This window comes from Pelodiscus sinensis, chromosome 4 (genome assembly GCF_052426305.1).
Source record: "Pelodiscus sinensis isolate ZL-2025 chromosome 4, ASM5242630v1, whole genome shotgun sequence".
Taxonomy (NCBI): Eukaryota; Metazoa; Chordata; order Testudines; family Trionychidae; genus Pelodiscus; species Pelodiscus sinensis.
The window spans coordinates 34,313,064-34,331,229 of NC_143055.1; the positions used below are offsets into that span (position 1 = coordinate 34,313,064).

Genomic DNA, 18,166 nt, shown 5'->3' on the forward strand with positions numbered 1-18,166 from the left:
TAAAACAGAAAAAAAATCTTTGTTTAAAAGGAGGTGTTGAATTTAATATGTATTTGAATTATTACTGGAACGTGAAAGGAAATTAGGTTAGCAAAAGATAAGGACTGGCTTTGCAGAAGAAACTTCAACCTCTGCTGTGTGTGCGGGAAAATATATTAACGTACAAAACATACTTCTGAGCTAAGGCCAAATACAAACTATCCAGCTCACAAGAAAACCTTTTAGAAAGTTATAAGCAGAAGAAAATGTGAAATTCTGAGCCCTCTGAACTCCTGTTACCTTCCTTCAATGGGAATTGAAGCAACTGAGCACCTTGCAAGACTAAGACTTGTCATGGAAGTGTTATCAGAGCTATAGCTATGGGGTGAAAACGTGCCTCTCAAAGCAGGTTTTCTTGTGCCCTTAGCCTTCTGGGCTGTAATGGGAATATAGTGGCGCTTACCCTTCTTGTTGCTCCTGAATGGACTGCCTGAGGTACTGGGGCTGCCAGTGGGGTTTGGGCAGAGCCCCTCTTTGGATGACTGGAAAAAGGCAAATGTAGTGCCCATCTTTTAAAAAGGGAAGAAGGAGAATCCGGATAACTACAAACCTATCAGCCTCATCTTAATCCCTAGAAAAATCATGGAGCAAGTCCTCAAGGAATCCACTTTGAAAAATGGGGAGAGAAAAGGAACAATCAACTTGGCTTCAACAAGGGCAAGTCATGCTTACCCATGACTTCTATAACAACGTAAGTGGCTCTGTGGCTATGGAGAAGGCAGTGGATGTGATATATCTTGACTTTAGCAAAGCTTTGGAAATCGTCTCCCACAGTATTCTTGTCAGCAAGTTAAAGAAGTATGGCTTGGATGAATGGACTTTAAGGTGGCTAGAAAGCTGGCTAGAATGTTGGGGTCAATGGGTAGTGATCAACGGCTTGATGTCTAGTTGTCAGCTGGTATCAAACAGAGTGCCACAGAGTCAGTCCCGGGGCGGATACAGTTCAATGTCTTTTATTAATGATCTGGATGATGGGTTGGTTTGCACCCTCAGCAAGCTCGCAGATGACACTAAGCTAGGGGAAGAGGTAGATATGCTGGAGGGGAGAAGTAGGATCCTCAGTGACCTAGACAAATTGGAGGATTAGCCCAAAAGAAATCCGAGGAGGTTCAACAACGACAAGTGCAGAATCCTGCACTTAAGATGGAAGAATCCCAGGCACTGCTATATACTGGGGACCAACTATCTAAGCAGCAGTTCTGCAAAAAAGGATCTGAGGATTACAATGGACAAGATGCTGTATATGAATCAACAGTGTATCTTTTTTGACAAGAAGACTAATGACATATCGGTCTGCATTAGTAGGAGCATTGAAGGCAAATGAGGAGAAGTGATTATTCCCCTCTATTTGGCACTGGTGAGGCCACATTTAGAGTATTGCATCCAGTTACAGAAAGGAGATATGCAAACTGAATAGAATCCAGCAGAAGGCAACCTAAGTTATTAGGGGGCTGGGACACATGATTTATGAAGAGAGGCAGAGGAAACTGGGCTTCTTTAGTTTACAAAAAAGAAGGCTGAGGGGGAATTTGAAAGCAGGTTTCAAGTGCTTGAATGGGGGGGAAGGGGGGAGTCCAAAAAGATGGAAAGAGGCTGTTCTCAGTAGTGACAGATGGCAGAATGAAGAGAAATGGTCTCAAATTACGGTGGAAGAGGGCTAGTTTGGATATTAGGAAAAACTATTTCACTGGGGGGGGGGGGGGAAATACTGGAATGGGAGGTGGTAGAAGTTCTATCACTAGAGGTTTTTAAGTCCCAGATTGACAAAGCCCTGGCTGGAATGATTTAGTTGGGATTGGCCCTGCTTTGGGCAGAGGGTTGGACTAGATGGCCTCCTGAAGTCTCTTCCAACCCCAATCTTCTATGATACTGTGGAGATACATAGCATATATGGTGAGTTATATGGCCCTGTGATGCCCTGGCACCAGGAATATTCCTGGCCTGGAGCTGGACTCCATCAAAACGTGCCACTTGCCTGCACCTTCTGCCCCCAGAATCTCCCAGTCTCCCTGCCATCCTCCATACTTCCTTCTCATCAAAGAAAATCTGTGGCATCATCCAGTTTCCCCATTATCCAAATGAAATTAGTACCTGGATGTTTTTGAATAACTAACCAAAATCATAATCTGAATACCACTTATGGGAAATCTGCCCTCCATGAATCAAGGTGGCAGAGTCTCAGTGTTCTTCACCAGCATCTTAACACCCAAATAACTTCAGTAACCAGAAATACTCTGTACCGTCCTTGCTCACTAGGAATCAGTGCCTCTGTGGGGAGCATAGACTTGACTATCACACTCCTGCCATTCTATTGGTGCCACCTAGACTAGAGGGTCAGCAGTAGGAAATCTGCACAGGGTGAGGCTGCAGTGACCCAAGTTTCATGTGACTGGTGGCCGGCTGGTGCAACTTAGAAAAGTGAATAGAACTAAAGAGGAGTAGCGTTAACTCTGTGCATTATTCAGAAAATATTACAGAGTGAAGAATGCCAAATCCCTAGGATAGTCTTCCACTGATGGGGCTCCTGTGGAAATTAATATTGCCTTCGCTAGTGGCAGGTGGTGGTTGTATTGCAGGCATTCCAGGAGTGCAGAAGAATGCAAAGTGTACTCCCAGTGGGGGGTAAATCAAGCCCAATGTCTTTTTTAAAGATGGCACCTCCCTTCCTCCCACTTCCAAACATGCATGCTTCTGCAGCATGTTTTGAAGCCATCAGATGGACTGCATTTGAAAATTTGGTTGTGCGCAGATGCCAAGATGACAGTGGATACTTTGTACATAGATAGAATACGAAGCCTGTAACTATCTGCCAGCAGCACACCCAGCCCTAAATTCAGACAAAGTGGAACTAGTTTCTCCCTTTCAGTTAGCTTCCCATTTTTTGTTCTTCGCCTTCACTGGCAGGCACCACCATGGAGGGGGGGCAGTGCCTGTGGATGGCCACCCTCAGCAAAATGTCGTGTGGCCACAATCAGATTACACTGAGGGGATACTTATGGCCTGTGTCCACCGCTGCTGTAGAACACGTTATGAGTTTGGTTTATATGTAACCATTTGTTTTCAATATCCTTACTGTTCTCTTGTGCTTTGACAATACTAGTGAAAACAAAAGTATTATCATCAAAGTGCTGGTACTGAGCTACATTTTAGCTGATGTGTACTGTCCCATTGGGGCTAGTAGGCTTGGTAATCCTGAGTGTGTTCAGTGGATAAGGGGCAGGACCTTTCAGGGAAAGCTCCACGTGTGTGGGGGTTGGTGTGTGCCTATTATGTGTACAAAGAGAGCACATGGCAGGTGCTTTGCTGCCAGACGCTGGTGCTCCCCCTCCCGCAAAACTCCTTCATGCTCAGGGCAGGTGGTGGTGAAGTGCCTCTCAACCCTGCGTACCCCTGGGGAGTGTCACATTTACACATATCCAGACAGCTAGCAACTTTGTTGACATCTGTTAGATTTCAAGCTGTGAATAAAATGCTCTAAATTCTATGCTGATTGTCATGGGTGTGAGGAGCCTGTGAGCCTAACCTAGTTTTCATTAAATGGAAAAGATTTCGCCTGACCTCATCCTTAGTACAAGAGTGTGGCCTCGGGAGACTACAGGTTTTAGTATCCAATGCTCCATCTTAATCTAAGTGGTCTTCATGGAATTCTAAAATGCAGCCTGCACTTGGATAAAGACAGTTCCTAAGAATGCTAGGTCAGCAGTTCTTCTGTGGTCAGCCTTAATAAGAAAGAAGAGTCTATTTCTAGGAAGCTTTAAAGATACACACACACATATACCATATGCTACATGCTGACAGTGTACTGACACATTTTCCTTTAGTCGGTCTGCCAGGCCAGCTCTTCTTCATAATTAACTCAGTTAGCTGGTATTGAGCATACTGATTAATACATTCAGATTCCAAGTTCTGGATTTTGTTTTCTAGGCTTTCAGTTGAGTGTGTTGGCAAATTGTGGAGGTGTTAGAATGTAACTGTTCTTCTGAGATTAGTCTTTACATCCAAAGTGCCACATCCTAAATCCCATTAGGAGAAACTATGAATAGTGCAGGCATTCCTAAAGTTATGATTACCCATCTGCACAAATGATTGTGCCTCTATCAGAATTACAGGGCATGAGCAGAGCTGAATTTTTGACCTATTAATCTCTGATCCAGGAACTATGTTGTATTCATTTTAGATTCTAAAACTATACTTAGCAGCATAGAACAGAACTTCTTAAGAACAAACATGGAGGCTAGACTCAGAGGGGTAGCCATGTTAATCTGTAATTTAAAAAACAAATAGTCCTGTGGCAACTTAGGGTATGTCTACACTGCTACCCTAGTTCGAACTAGGGTGGCTAATGTAGTCATTCGAACTTGCAAATGAAGCCCGGGATTAAATATCCCGGGCTTTATTTGCATGTTCCCGGGCGCCGCCATTTTTAAATGCCTGGTAGTTTGAACTCCCTGCCCGCGGCTACACGTGGCACAGGCTAGGTAGTTCGAACTAAAGCCCCTTATTTGGACTACCGTTACCCCTCATTGCAGGAGTAATGGTAGTCCGAATTAGGGGCTTTAGTTAGAACTACCTAGCCCGTGCCGCGTGTAGCCGTGAGCAGGGCATTTGAACTACTGGGCATTTAAAAATGGCGGTGCCCGGAAATATGCAAATAAAGCCCGGGATATTTTAATCTCGGGCTTCATTTGCAAGTTCGAATGACTACATTAGCCACCCTAGTTCGAACTTAGAGACTAACAAAAATATATATAGTAACATGAGGTTTCATAGGCAAAACCCACTTCTTCAGATGAGCAGGAAGCTGGAGTGGAAATAACAGGAACACAGAATTTGACAGAAAAAGAAGGGAAGGAAAAAAAGTATTTGTCAATTGTATTTTGAAGGTCCCTCTCCATTCCTCCCATACCAGCAAATGCTACATGCATGTTTTTTTCTTGGAGTGTTTCTTTCATTATGTAAGGTCTCTACTGCTTAGCGGGAAAGAGAGGCTGAAGCAGCAGGTCTGACATTTGGTCCTGACAGTCGAGAGGTTTTTTGGTGTTCCAAGTTCCCGGCTCTTGCCCACTTAAGTTTCACCCTTGGTATCGACAGTATCACTGCTGAGAAGAGAAAGATGATTAAAGGAGATTGAGATGATCACTCCAATATCCAGGATGCTGAAAACTCTTGGAAATGCAGATCAAAGCCTTGTTCACTTGGGTTTATAGTCACCTGGTGCAGCTACATCAATGTAGCCACATGAATACCAAGTCCTAAGGCTTGTCTGTAAAAGTTATATTGATTTAGCTATATGGGTTGGGCTGGGGAAAAAATACACTCCTGAGCACCAAAGCTATGTGACCTAACCCTCAACAACATTGCAGTTGTCAATGGAATAATGCTTCCCTCAACGTAGCTACTGTCACGTGGGGAGCTGGTGATCCTTTAGCATTAGAAAAAAAACTCGTGCTATCAGTGCAGGCTCCATATACACAAGAAGGTTATGCCGGCATAGCTACTGTGATCTTGCTACATCCATGAAGTCTCCCTGGGGAAGACATACAGGAGACCCTCGCAATTTGCAGCATTGCTATTTGCATATTTGTGGATCTCTCCCATCTCCAAGCCCCATCCCTTCTTAACACTACCTTGTACTGTCCCCCCGATTGCACCCCATCTCCCAGCCTGGGGGGGAAGAAGGCTTGACGGGGCCTGTTGCAGGGCAGCAGCAGCTGTCATCTCCCCCACTCCTGGAAGCTGCAGGGAAATGGAGCACTCACTCTGCTTCCACCCACCTCTAGTATTTGCAGATTTCACTATTTGTGGTGGTGTCAGGAACATATCCACTGCAAATGGTGAGGATTTACTGTACTCCTAGCATAGTATATGCTGTACCAGGGATAAATGCAACAGTGCAATTCACATTTTATAGGGTATAGATTGATGCAGCCACATTCAGTGTAGACGCAAGAAGGCAAGAAACTCCAGTGTAGACATGAGCTAAGACTAAGTCTGCTGCATTATTGTACAGGCAGGAGCAAATGCTCCTTGTGCATTGTGCAGCAGAATGGGAAGGGCCTATTTTTTTTAACCTGGGAAGTCTGCCACCTCACAATATCTACAATGCTGAACTCTTTGAGCTTATTTGCCAAAGAAACAAGACACTATGGCTCATAGAACTATAGTATTAGAAGGAACTTCAAGGGTCATCCAGTCTAACCCCCAACCGCTCTCGGTTATATTCCCAACTCTTTTTACATTTTAAAATCAAGATTGAGTGTTTTTCTAAAAGCTGTGCTTCAGTTCAAACAGGAATTGGTTTCTGGAAACACTATAGCCTGTGCTGTACAGCAGTCCAGGCCAAATGGTCATAGTGGTCCCTTCTGGCTTTAGAATCTATAGCCCTGTACTTCAGATTTACCCTATGATTTTACATAAGTCCTGTAACCTTTTGGTGCCTCATGGTACAGCCTGGATGACAATCACTCCTACTTTAGAGGAATATAATAAGATTTAGGCTTGATAGACACTTAAAAAATTAGCTACCCGAGTCAGAACTGTGAAAAACTTCATGCCCTGAGCAGAGAAGTGGACTAATTATAGAGACAGAAAAACCTTTTCTATTGACACAGGGAGTGTCTACACTACTGTATTATGGTGGCATTAGCTGCAGATGAATCGGTGTTGTTCTAGTAGGGTAGACAGCCATAAATATTTTTGCAGACTGATTTTTGCAGTGCTTGGATAAAAGGTCACAGGAACTTCTTGTCATTATTATTTTAAAACGTCAGTTGATAATGGGCTATCGCTTATATTATTTTTATACTCTGAAGTTTTAATTATTAACTACAACAATAGGGGGGACCAATAAAAATGGGTCTCCATTATGGTAGGTACAGATTAAATGCATAGAAAAGATGCACCGTTAGCCATTTAATAAAGAACAAAAAGTTAGTTACGAAAAGACAACACTTTATATTCTATTTTAAGGATACAAAAAGCTATTTGGAGTAAGGCCTTAAATTAGTTCAGTTTGAAGCAGTTAAGGCAAAAGTAAATTATTTCTATTTGCTGTCTGATATGGAAAAGTTTGGGGCAGGAGAGTGATACACAGGAGAGAGCGATGATAAATTATCCTTAGGTTTGTGCTCTCTCTTTGCACGCTGCACAGCCCTCAGGAGCATAAGTTAATGTTCTAGTAAGATGAAAAAGAGATAGGTTGCACCAGCTCCCAAACTCTATCTACACACTGAATATCAATGTCATTTGTTTTGCCTGACGTGCGTATACAAATATGTTAAACTTCAGGAAAATTAGCTTTTCATCTTGCTCTAGGAAGCTGAATTTCAGTTTTGGAAAGAAATCGCAGAGCAATTCTTCATTTGTTAGAAAGCATTTAACAAAACAAAGTGCTTCTGAGAACAGATCCATTGATCAAAGCTGTTTTGATTTTGAGGCTGAGGGTTTTTATTTTGTTTGTGTTTTGGTTTGTTTCTTGCTTGCTTTTCCCCTCTCCTGCTCTCTTGTCTTTAGGACTGATGAAAGGTCCCAGATGCATAGTTCAGTACAGCCCAGACATCCTCCCATTATCCACCAAATATGGATGGAACAGTGCTCCTAATTCTGCACCATAATTGGAAAAACTATTCAGTCTGTTGAGTCTTTGGCTTCTTTGCTGAGACAACCAGTAGAGCTGCCAGTTCCAGTGATGAACTTTGTGATGTGGCTACTGTAGCATTTATCCTCATTTATTCACTGTAGTGGGAGCAGGATCAGACCTTTATTTTTTGGAGCTGCACTGTCACTCCCAGCCATATGTTACATAGACCACAAACCTGTCCGACAGTAAAACCTTTGCATCATTATCAACTGAGGTAAGATTTGAACTTGTACCTAAAGGGGTAAGTGCAGTAACCTGACCATCAGTCCTGTGAGGAATCGTGTCCCCTTCTAGTTGATGTTTTTAAATTTAAGCAATTCTGGTCTCACAAGCAGGTGAGCTTCAAAATAAAATAATCATTTTTAAACCACCTAATAACTGCCAGAGATTTCTTCAATTAACTTAATCCTCCTCTCTCCCTCACACACAAACACTTTGTAGGAAAGTAAATTCTGTAATTGGTTGCCTAAATCCTCTAATCCCACCTGTCGTGCTTTGAATCTGGCAGATGGTTCGAGACAGAGTATGCACCCATATCTTCATCATCTCATGTCCTTCCAACTGATGCTGGTTCTGGACAATACAGTTCTGAAACAGGCTTTCTGGACTTTAGGAACCAGGCTGAATCCAATTCCTTGGCTGCTGCTACAATACAGCCCACAACAACGGGAGGTTTCTCTAAAGGCACAGAATGTACTGGAGGGCTGCCAGCTGGCTTTGTGACTACTGGTAAGGTTCTTTCCTACTTCCAGCTCCTACACAGAAGTGGTATGTACCTTTGAGAAAAATGCAGCTGGTTTCCTAGATTTACATTCTGTCCAAAGAGAACTTCTCTGGCAATAGACATTGTGCATTTTGTTCTAATTCACTGGATGCAGTTGGGCACAATCCATGGTCTGCTGAAACATAAAATGGGCCTTTCCCTGGACATGCTGCAAGCATGTTGGCTGGATGTCTCTGTTTAGCCATGAAGCAGTTAACATGTAAGTACTCATAATGAGACTTCATATTAACTCCCAATTAAGGTGAATGTTCACACCTCTCGGTGCTATTATTTCAGTCATGATGGCTGACAGACTCAACCAGACAGCAATTCATCCTTGCCATAGGTGCCAGCTGTCCCTGCTTAGGTGGAATAGTCCCTCTTTTGTCATTCTGTCCCATTAAAATAATCCATCACATCCAGCCCATTTTCAGTTGGGGCTAGTGGTACAACCCTGTCTTCCTTTCAAATGTCCCTATTAATTTCTTCTGTATGTTGTCATCTGTGTTACATTGTGAAGTATCTTTGCAACGTTATTGATTTTTTCTTTTCTTTTTTAAGCTCTACAAATGCTGAAAAGCAAACAGCCCTAGATTCTGAGAGAGCTGGGCTCTGACCCAAGAACAAGTTATAGGGAATACTGTCTTGTTTTAGCAGCCAACCCTTTACATTACTTTGCTTTTGTAAACTGCTCTGCCCTCTATTGCATAGAATCAAACCAGTTCAGTTGTATATATCAGACTCTATACTAACTGTACAAAGTAATTAGTAGTATACTAACTAGTAGTATATCCCCAGGCCCTGAAGTAGCAAGTCCCTCTATTTTGGAGGAATAGTCAAATTCTGAATCTTTTTTTCCCCTTTGCTCCTCTGTGATATCTAACACAACTGTGAATATTCAGGTGTCCACAGATTCATTAAATATATTCAGCTAAATAAAAAAGCCTTACAATGTATTTAAACTATTTAAATTGCCATTAAAGACATTAAGAAAGGCTATATTGACAACCGTGTCATATGAAAAATGTACATGACGTGCATGTTACTAATACACCTGTACAAAAGGCTAAAAATCATGGGTTTGATTCTTTACTCTGCTGAAGGGTACAGCCAAACAGTGACGGTGTGATGGTAGCTTTTATCTAGCAATCACAGGTAAAAATAGTAGCAAAGAAGCCATCCCATTTATACACACATAAGTGCTGGGTATATACTCTGGCTACTAGCTTACACTGAAATCTGTGTAGCAGCTTTGTCTGAAGTGCTACAATCACATCTTCATTTACTGTGTAGACATGCTCCAGATATGAGAGTTTCCATGAATAAAGGACATTCTCCTAAGGCTGCCTCTCAGAGCTTACCCCTGCTCTTTAAGATACAAAATTCCTCTCTGGTGGAGAAGATAGAGAAGAAAATGGACATTGCAGCCTTTCCAGCTGACTTCTTCTCATCCTGCGTGTTTCTCCGCAGGAAGGAGCAATTGATCCCATTATTCAAAAACTGAATGATGCCAATTCAATTATTTCAAAATCATGAAAGGCTCCATGTTGTTTCTCATACCAGCTTGGCTCAGTTCTGCCATACTTCATTCACTCGTCACCCTTGTTATAGGGTTTATTTTCTCTTTTTGTTATTTTAAAGCAACAACTAGCTTCAGTCTAACAGCAACAAGATACTGGATTTACAAGGGCTAGAGAAGTCAAAAGTTTACATTTCTCACACAGCCTGTTTTGTCACAGTATTGCAAGGGTCTTGCATCAGTGTCTTGTGTTAAGTAACCTTGGTGCTGTGATAGCTAGGCAACACAGGCAGTGGTAGCCTCTCTCTGAGCTGGCAAGTGGTTTCTGCTCATTAACGTAAATGCATCTGAGTTTTAAATCAAAATGAAATCTGGAACAGGAATCCCTCTTGGTGCTATTATGGCGAAATTTCTTACAAGAGACAGAATTTATTGTTACGATTACACAAGAGAAATAAAACTTGGCTAGGTATGAATTTAGCCTTTTTTGTTAAACAAAATATACCATGACTTGACATCCTTCCCCTAACATTAAAAATATATTTTCCATTAGTCTCTGAACTCTTCTGCTTTCTGTACTTGTTGCAAATATATATAGATTTGTTAAAGCTCCTATTCTCTCCCATATTGTATTGTAATACTTTCTTTGTTATTTCTCATAAGAACTACATAAAACCCTTTTTATGCATGAACGCACACTCATGAAACCGTGACCAAGTGCTGCATGAAAAATTAAGTTTACAAGCTTGATTTTTGAACTGTTGAGCACTTAGCTTTAGATGAAATCAATGGAAACTGCTGGTGCTTCTCTGAAAAAAAAAATCAGGCTCCATCTAGTTAATGCAGACAACTCGTGTACATAACTGGTGTGCACAGAATGCAAATTGTGTGCAGATCAGTACTGAGTGCCTCATTGTAGAAAGCCTGATTGACAACTTCTGTAAGTGAGGATTGCACAATGAGTCTCCCTCAGCAGGGCTGAGAGCCTCGCCAGGTCTCTGGAAAAGGGGGGCAGGGGAATGCTGCTCTGCACCCCTAGAAAGGGTGGGGCCCTGGGTGGAAAAAGTGGGGCTGAACTATGAAGGCATCAATGCTGCGCCGCAACTCCCTTAGGCTGCCCTAGGTGCCACCCGGAAATTGGTGCACCTGCCCCAGACAGCCCTCAGTGCTGCCCCAAGCGTGCTGTGCAATGCTCTGGCAGCAATTTAAAGAGCCCAGCAGGAGCAGTATCCAGGAGTTGCAGGCCCTTTTATATCACCGGGCCCTCAAGGCAGTTGCCACCTTCCACGCCCTCCCCCTCTCCCCCCCCCCCCCCCCCCCGTTCCAGTGAGCTTGATCTACCTGCAGGCACAAGGGTTGCACAGCTGGCCTTTACCCAGTAAAAGCAAGCACCAGTGTACAGTACATAAAATGTACTTATCTGACAGTAAATAATATAATAAATTCTAGTTTGTACAACACTTCGCCAACTGTGAAAATGGTTTTTCTCTCTTTGGAAAAACCCCCACAGATGATCAATATGTAAACTTGGAGTATTCCATAATATTCTCATTCATTCTCACACACATGCATGTTATTTTTCATTCAGTGGTGAGCCTTCATAACATAAAGCAGTGTTCACATGCAGTTGATTATAGTTTGATGGGCAACAGAGCAACTGAATGGAACTACAGTGTACACGGCGCCGATTACATTCCTGGGATCCCAAAGCACTTTCCAAGACAGAAATTGGAGCTATGGAACCTTATGTTCCACTGAAGTCAACAGGAGTTTTGCCATTGATTTTAATGGTAGCAGGACTAGGCCCATCATCCTTTTGTATGAGCCAATTGGTAGGGATTTAGCACTTACCAAATGGCATTTAGTCCATGCACAGTTTTGGGCATTCCAGCCTGTTTTATCAAGAAAGGAAACATTGCCAGGGCAGTGGACATATTCCATGCTCTGTAAAAATGTCATAAAGCCCTTAATGTCTACCTGGACAGCCACCAGAGACAAACAGAAAGGACCTTGGCTTCAATGTCTCATCTGAAGGATATTATAATGTCCTGGCCTCATTATTCAGAGCAGAAAAGGCCTTTGTCATGGTCAGATGCCTTTAATGTGTTTGGTTATACTACATAAATTCAAACTAGATGGCTCATTTATTTGTTGGATTGCAGCTTTATTCAATCTAAATGAAGCCTTGGTATTTACTAATAACTTATGCTGTACCTTGTTTGTTTAAGAAAGCCACAAGTCAGGGCTGTCTGCCGTGTCCTCTCTTGTCTGTATTAACATCGGGCTCTGATATTTCAAGGACTGTTATCAAGGGGAGAAGAGAAGAACAACATTTAGTGTGTGAATATTTTTTTTAAATTTTATTCCAAGCCAAGAAAGTTCAGTGCTGCAATACCACAAAGATTCTCTGCATTCGAGAACTCCCATCTCCTGGTTACAAAGAACTTCACAAGCATTAAAAAAGTGTCAACAACAACCCAGCAAAGAAGCTCGATGGTATCTCCATTCATCAAGAAGGGGTAAACTGGAGGCATAGGGAGTTTGTATGACTTGCTCAAGGCCACAGAAAGATTGACTAAGCTGTGATCAGAGCCCAGATCTTCATCCCATTTCACACTAATATTCTTTACTGAAACCACAAAGGCAGCTATTAAACTATAGCAACATGCTAAACAATGAACATTCAAAATCAGACATGATTTGCTTCTCTGAAAGGTAATATATTCTTATAAAAAGTGTAATAACTTGACTAAAATGTAGAATATGTCTAATGTGTATTACATAGTTATTCCATTGTAGAATATTCTCTGCAATGATTTATTTTAAAATATGCCCTTAGTTCACAGTAATTCCACACATGAGAAAGAAAATTGTGGGATAATTAACAGACCAGAAAGCCCCTGTCAAATGACCTCCAAAATACCATGAAAATTGCTTAAAACAGAGCAATCCTACACTCCAGAAATAACCTGCTGAGTCAAAACAAGCTAAGAAATATATATCCTCAGTTGCTATCAAGCTGGAAACATGAATAACCAGTCATGACCAAACCAAATTGTGATGGGGTATCCACCATGCACAGGACTGGAAGGGCTTCAGAGGGGTAGCTGAGTTAGCTGTAACAGGAAACACTTAAAAAACAACAGATACTAGTCTGTTGTTTTTTTAGGACTGGAAGGGGTTAAGCTGGCCAGGTGGGCCACAGGCTGCACCTGGAGGAAAAGCCAAGGAGCAGAAAATTGATTGCAAGGTTGCTGCTGGGCAAGGGCAGTCACTCCCTCAAAAGAGGGAGAAATGCTTGGATGCCACAAAGCCCTGCAGGCTGCAGTCAGTCCCTGGGAAGAGGGAGGGTTTGGGGCTGGTACACCGAGATAGAGTGGGTACTAGGAAGCAGTCCAGGGAACAAGCAGTGAGTTCTGGGAGAGTAAAACCCAGAAGTGTTGGGTAATTTTGTTACCATGTCCCCTGGCAGTAAGTTCACACAATGCAAAGGCATCACATAGAAGAAATACTTCCTTAATTCTTGTTTGTTTTAATCTGCTGCCTGTTAATTTCACTGGGAGACTCCTGCTTCTTGCATAATGAGTCAGGGCTATTTCTACTGTGCATATTTGAAGTGGGCTGTGTGATTCTATATGAAGTATGGGCAAGTCTGTGTCACTGGGTGCTCCCCTGACTGCTTATCTGGTGCCTCCTCCTTGTCACTCCAGGATTAGCACACACAAGGCTGACTCCCCCTTCCATGGTTTTCATGTTGTCATTCTGATTCTTTCTCTTGTCTATAGCTCCTCTCTTTTCCCAGGAACCACAGTGTCCTCTTTGTGCTTCAGCCCTCTGGTCCAGTTACTCAGCATTCCTCCTTTCTGTGGTATATCGAAGCTGCAATACCAGCAGTCCCAGGTAGTCTTCTCATTTACTGCCTCAGGTGTCATCCTTCAATGGCTAGGAGGGGAGCCTGGGTCAACCCTTTACTCCAGGTTCCAGTTCAAGGACCCCCAATCCAGCAGTTCTGGGCTTTTCCTTCCCTTCCCTCATTGCTCCTTCCCTGGATTGCTTCCAAAACTGGTTCCCCTCCTCTATCTGGGTGTTCTAGCTCCAACCTCTTCCTTCCCAAGGAGGGACTTCTCTTTCCCAGCAGCTGTTCCTGTCTGTTGCCAGTTTCCTGCTTGTGCAGGCCCTGCTGTCCCTGCACAACTGTAGCCAGCCCCGCTAGTAAAAAGTTGGTCTAGTATATTGGAGTTGACTCTGGCCAATAGGAGCATTAACGTGTGGGCTACACGACCGTGTTCATTGCTTGTGACTGTGTAGACAGGTCTCACTATTTCCCCATTCCTGTTGATACAAATGGTGGATACAGCTTTAAAAAAAGTAGAAAATCATAATTCAAGTACTGAACACTGGAATCACTAATTTAGTTTCTTCCATGAAACAGGGTTGGGATTCTGTGGTGAACAGGAAGACAAGGAAGTGCTCTTCAGTCTTTTTGTATTAGGAGACAATATCTTCCTATCATGAGCTGCAAACTTTCCCCATGTAAACCATAAGAAACTGTAGGGTTTGGCGGAAGCCCAACTTTACACATCACACATGCTTCCTTTCAATAGCACAGTGAGAGAATTGCACTTTCCTAAGGTGCTGTTTTATATCCTCACGATCAAACATTTCATAACTTCTACAGTAAAGCTTCCAGTGAAATTAATTCTGACTCGCTTCTGTTGACAAAAATTTGGTAATCCTCTAATAAAAACATCCAATCTGTATCTGGCTTTTTCAAAGCACTTCATAACCTCATAATCCTCAGTTTTAATAAAAATCGGCAGGCTTTGGGAATAAGTCTTGCAAGTGACAAATAGATGACAACTCATGGGAGGGAATTCTGGGACTTGAAGATGGAATGTCAGTTTGTCCTTCCCTCATTTTGTTACAGTGTCAAAGATGACCAATTTTTCATTGTTTTTTCCTTAGCTGTTTTATTATTTCTGTACACTGTAATGTGAGGCCTTCCCGTCTGAAAAACCACTGTGGTATATTCTTGTATTTCCTGTTCTCCATCCTTCCTGACCTTTGAAGACAGGCATCCAAATATCAATCTTTGAGCAGTAGGTGATGCCAGACTTTCCCCACATATCTTAAGAATAGTTGGTTTTATCTTATTTAACTGAAATGCGAGACCTCATTTCATAGGACACCCCAGGAGCAACCTAATTTTGAATAAATGTGTACCACTTTCAGAAGGAAATGCTGCTCCTGGAAACTTCACTATATTTAATGGGATACTAATCACGTCTCCATGTACTGAGAGTTTAATGCTTTTCTGTAAGCAGGGGGCATTCCCACTCCTGCTGTTAAAAATATAGACTGAGCAGATCCAAATTTAACCCCTTTTTGGGGTTGTCTGTATTGTTAACAAACTAAACAAGCCTCAGAGGAAATTTTATCCTCAGCTTTGACTGTTCCTAATGGCTTTCCTTTCCTAGCAGGACTCCTCTCTTTCTGTCCTTAATTCTCCCTTCCTGAGAGATACTCTAACTCTGCTTACTCCAAGGATGGAGCTGGTAGGACTCACCTAGTCTGACGTCAGAGCAGTCAGTAAAAGAGCCCTGAATCTCTATGCAGTGTCCTTAAACTTGATATTTTGTTATGCAGCTTCATACATCCAAATGAAAATTTGCAGAAAAAAAATCAGAATATATGCAATGCAGAAAAAAATCTTCTGGATAGATTATTCCTATTCTATTTTTGGTGATCCAATTTTATTATTCACTTAGGTGGAAACGTTACCCATGATGTGATTTCACAGGAAAATACATGCCTCTATGTAGGAGATTATTATTGTTCATGGGGGCTTAAGAGATGGAATATAACATTTAAAAATTAAAATCCTTTAAGAATTCACTTAGAAATGAAAGCATTCGTATTTACAGATTTCTACGAATTTCCCCATTGAAGTCTTGACCTCTTTGAAAGTACAAGGGAAAAAAGAGTTTAACTATTAATACTTCAAATGTCAAAGACTAGTTAAACTGAGGTAAGAAAAATCTTGTTTTTATAACACCCGTTCATTTGATCTTAAAACCCCCAAACATTCTCCATAAGGAAATGTAAAGAAGCGTGTATGCTTATGAAAGTTGCATATGGCCACCAGCTATTGTTAAGGTCAAATTGGAAGCTTGGAACCTTTGAAATTTCAGATCATAAATAGGATGCAGGATTTTGAATGTTAACTGAGACGACAACAACAATGATAATTAAACACACTGTTAAACTTCATTAGTCTCCCAGGGTTTAAATTATGCTTACAAATTAACACATTAGACTGAATACTGTTAAAAAGTGAGGAGCCACTTCACAATGAAAACTATTTTTCTTCCCCTGAGAAATATGTCTTAAAAAAAAAATCTCTCTCTAGAACAGGGGTCACTAACTTTTCAGAGGTGGAGTGCCAAGTTTTGACCCATTCACCTCTGTGTATGGGTCTGAGTGCAGGAGATACTTTCCAAAGTCAATAATAATGCTACTTACAGCAGCTTCATTAATAAATAAATTAAGATGCAGATCTTACCATTTAATATGATCCTTGGTTTTGATGAGTTCTCTGATCTCAGGCTCATAGTTTGATACTTTATGCTGCACTCAAACCAGTCAATACTATGCATATGCAAAGAGCAATAGTTTTTTTCAAGATATGCAATAGTTATCCAACCCCTAGCTTCAACCCCCAATGGCAGCAATCCATCTGCCAGCTCCAACCGCTGGCAGCAGCAATCTGCCCACCTACAGCTTCAACACCCCCACCATGTCTGGTCCCCACCCTGTCCATGGCTGCAATACTCCCCCTCCAGCCCGCAACCCACCAACAGCTGCAACACCCACTCAACTGGTCCCCAACCCACCCACCTGGGGCTTCAACATGCCACAGGAGCAACCAGCCCAGCCACCACGTGTTCTAAGCCTGAAATGCCGTCCACCCCACAACGCAGCCTCAGCCCCAGTGGAAGCCAGCTCCCAACATGTCACTGGCTGCCCGTCGCTGCAGCACCCCCCCTCCAATTCCCAAGCCAACCATGACTTCAACCCTCCCAGCCCCCAAGACACCCGTGGCTTTAGCATCCCCACCCCATCTCTGGTTCCCAAGCCTCCTGGGGCTTCAACACTCCCCACCCAAGTCCTCAACCCACCTGCCCCTTTCCCCAACACAGGTCCAAGCTGTCCCTGTCCCCATCAGCAGGAGAAGCCATGACACTCACCTTCCAGGAGCAGGAGGAAAGTTAGTGCTGATGCAGAGGTGGGTGGGCTTAGATTTTTTTGTGCGTCGCCACATGGGCCCGCATGTTAAAGGAACAATGGCACAGACTCCCAGCTGCCAAGGGAGGAGGGGTGAGGCTGAGCTGGGAAATTGGCTCATGTGCCACTTGCCGCACGCATTCCAGGGGTTGCCAACCCCTGTGGTAGGTCTTTCACAGCTGATATCTATTTTCTTTGCTTTCTCTCCCCCTTAGAAAGAACATCAGTATCAGGACATACCCACTTCACACTATGAAATTGCCTTATATGGATACAAATATGTATAACTCAAAAATGCTTTGCACAAAATATCTCATATAACCTATCCATTTTAATGTCACAATCTGCTGGATCTTTATACCTTATTTTGGTGTATGTATCACTCCTGTATGTAAAGTTAGAAGTATGGCTTAAGGAATGGTTTATGGTTTTAAATGTGCAAATAAAAGCCATCAACCGTGTTTCCAGTGCTTAGACACCTCAGTGTCTGGATGATCACCTGTAAGCAGCCTCTTTTCCCCTTTAAGTCTATGCAGTGGTTGGTCTTAGGAAAACATGTAACTACCTTAACTGATAGGGTCTAACTAAGTAATTTTCCATTGAAAGATGGAATGTAGAAACAAAGAATTCCTGCCCCAAAGGAACTATTTAGGATGCAAAGTTTTCAGGCTCTGTCTTTGGCTGGCATGAGATACCGAAGAAGGAGCCAGATCTCCCAAGGAGAAAAAGATCTTCCCTGGCTTGGAGATTTAGCTGAAATAAAAACAGTTTGGGGATAATTTTGTAGTAAGCTTTAGTGAGTTAGAACTAGCTGTGTGTTTTTGGTTATTTTAAATTTGTAATTTATTTTGCTCTGTCTGTTTTCACTTGCAACCACTTAAATTCTACTGTTTGTACTTAATAAAATCACTTTTATTTACTA

The 18,166-nt window shown here is 42.3% G+C and overlaps 1 long non-coding RNA gene across 1 annotated transcript; it reads right to left on the reverse strand.

The window, feature by feature from the left end:
* Window positions 1–11,426: 11,426 nt before the first annotated feature.
* LOC142829666 (uncharacterized) lies at window positions 11,427–17,461 on the reverse strand. The gene is made up of 3 exons (XR_016349403.1): window positions 17,208–17,461; window positions 16,523–16,608; window positions 11,427–14,292 (listed from the first exon to the last, which is right to left on the reverse strand). It is a non-coding gene; the product is annotated as an uncharacterized LOC142829666 (long non-coding RNA).
* Window positions 17,462–18,166: the final 705 nt, after the last annotated feature.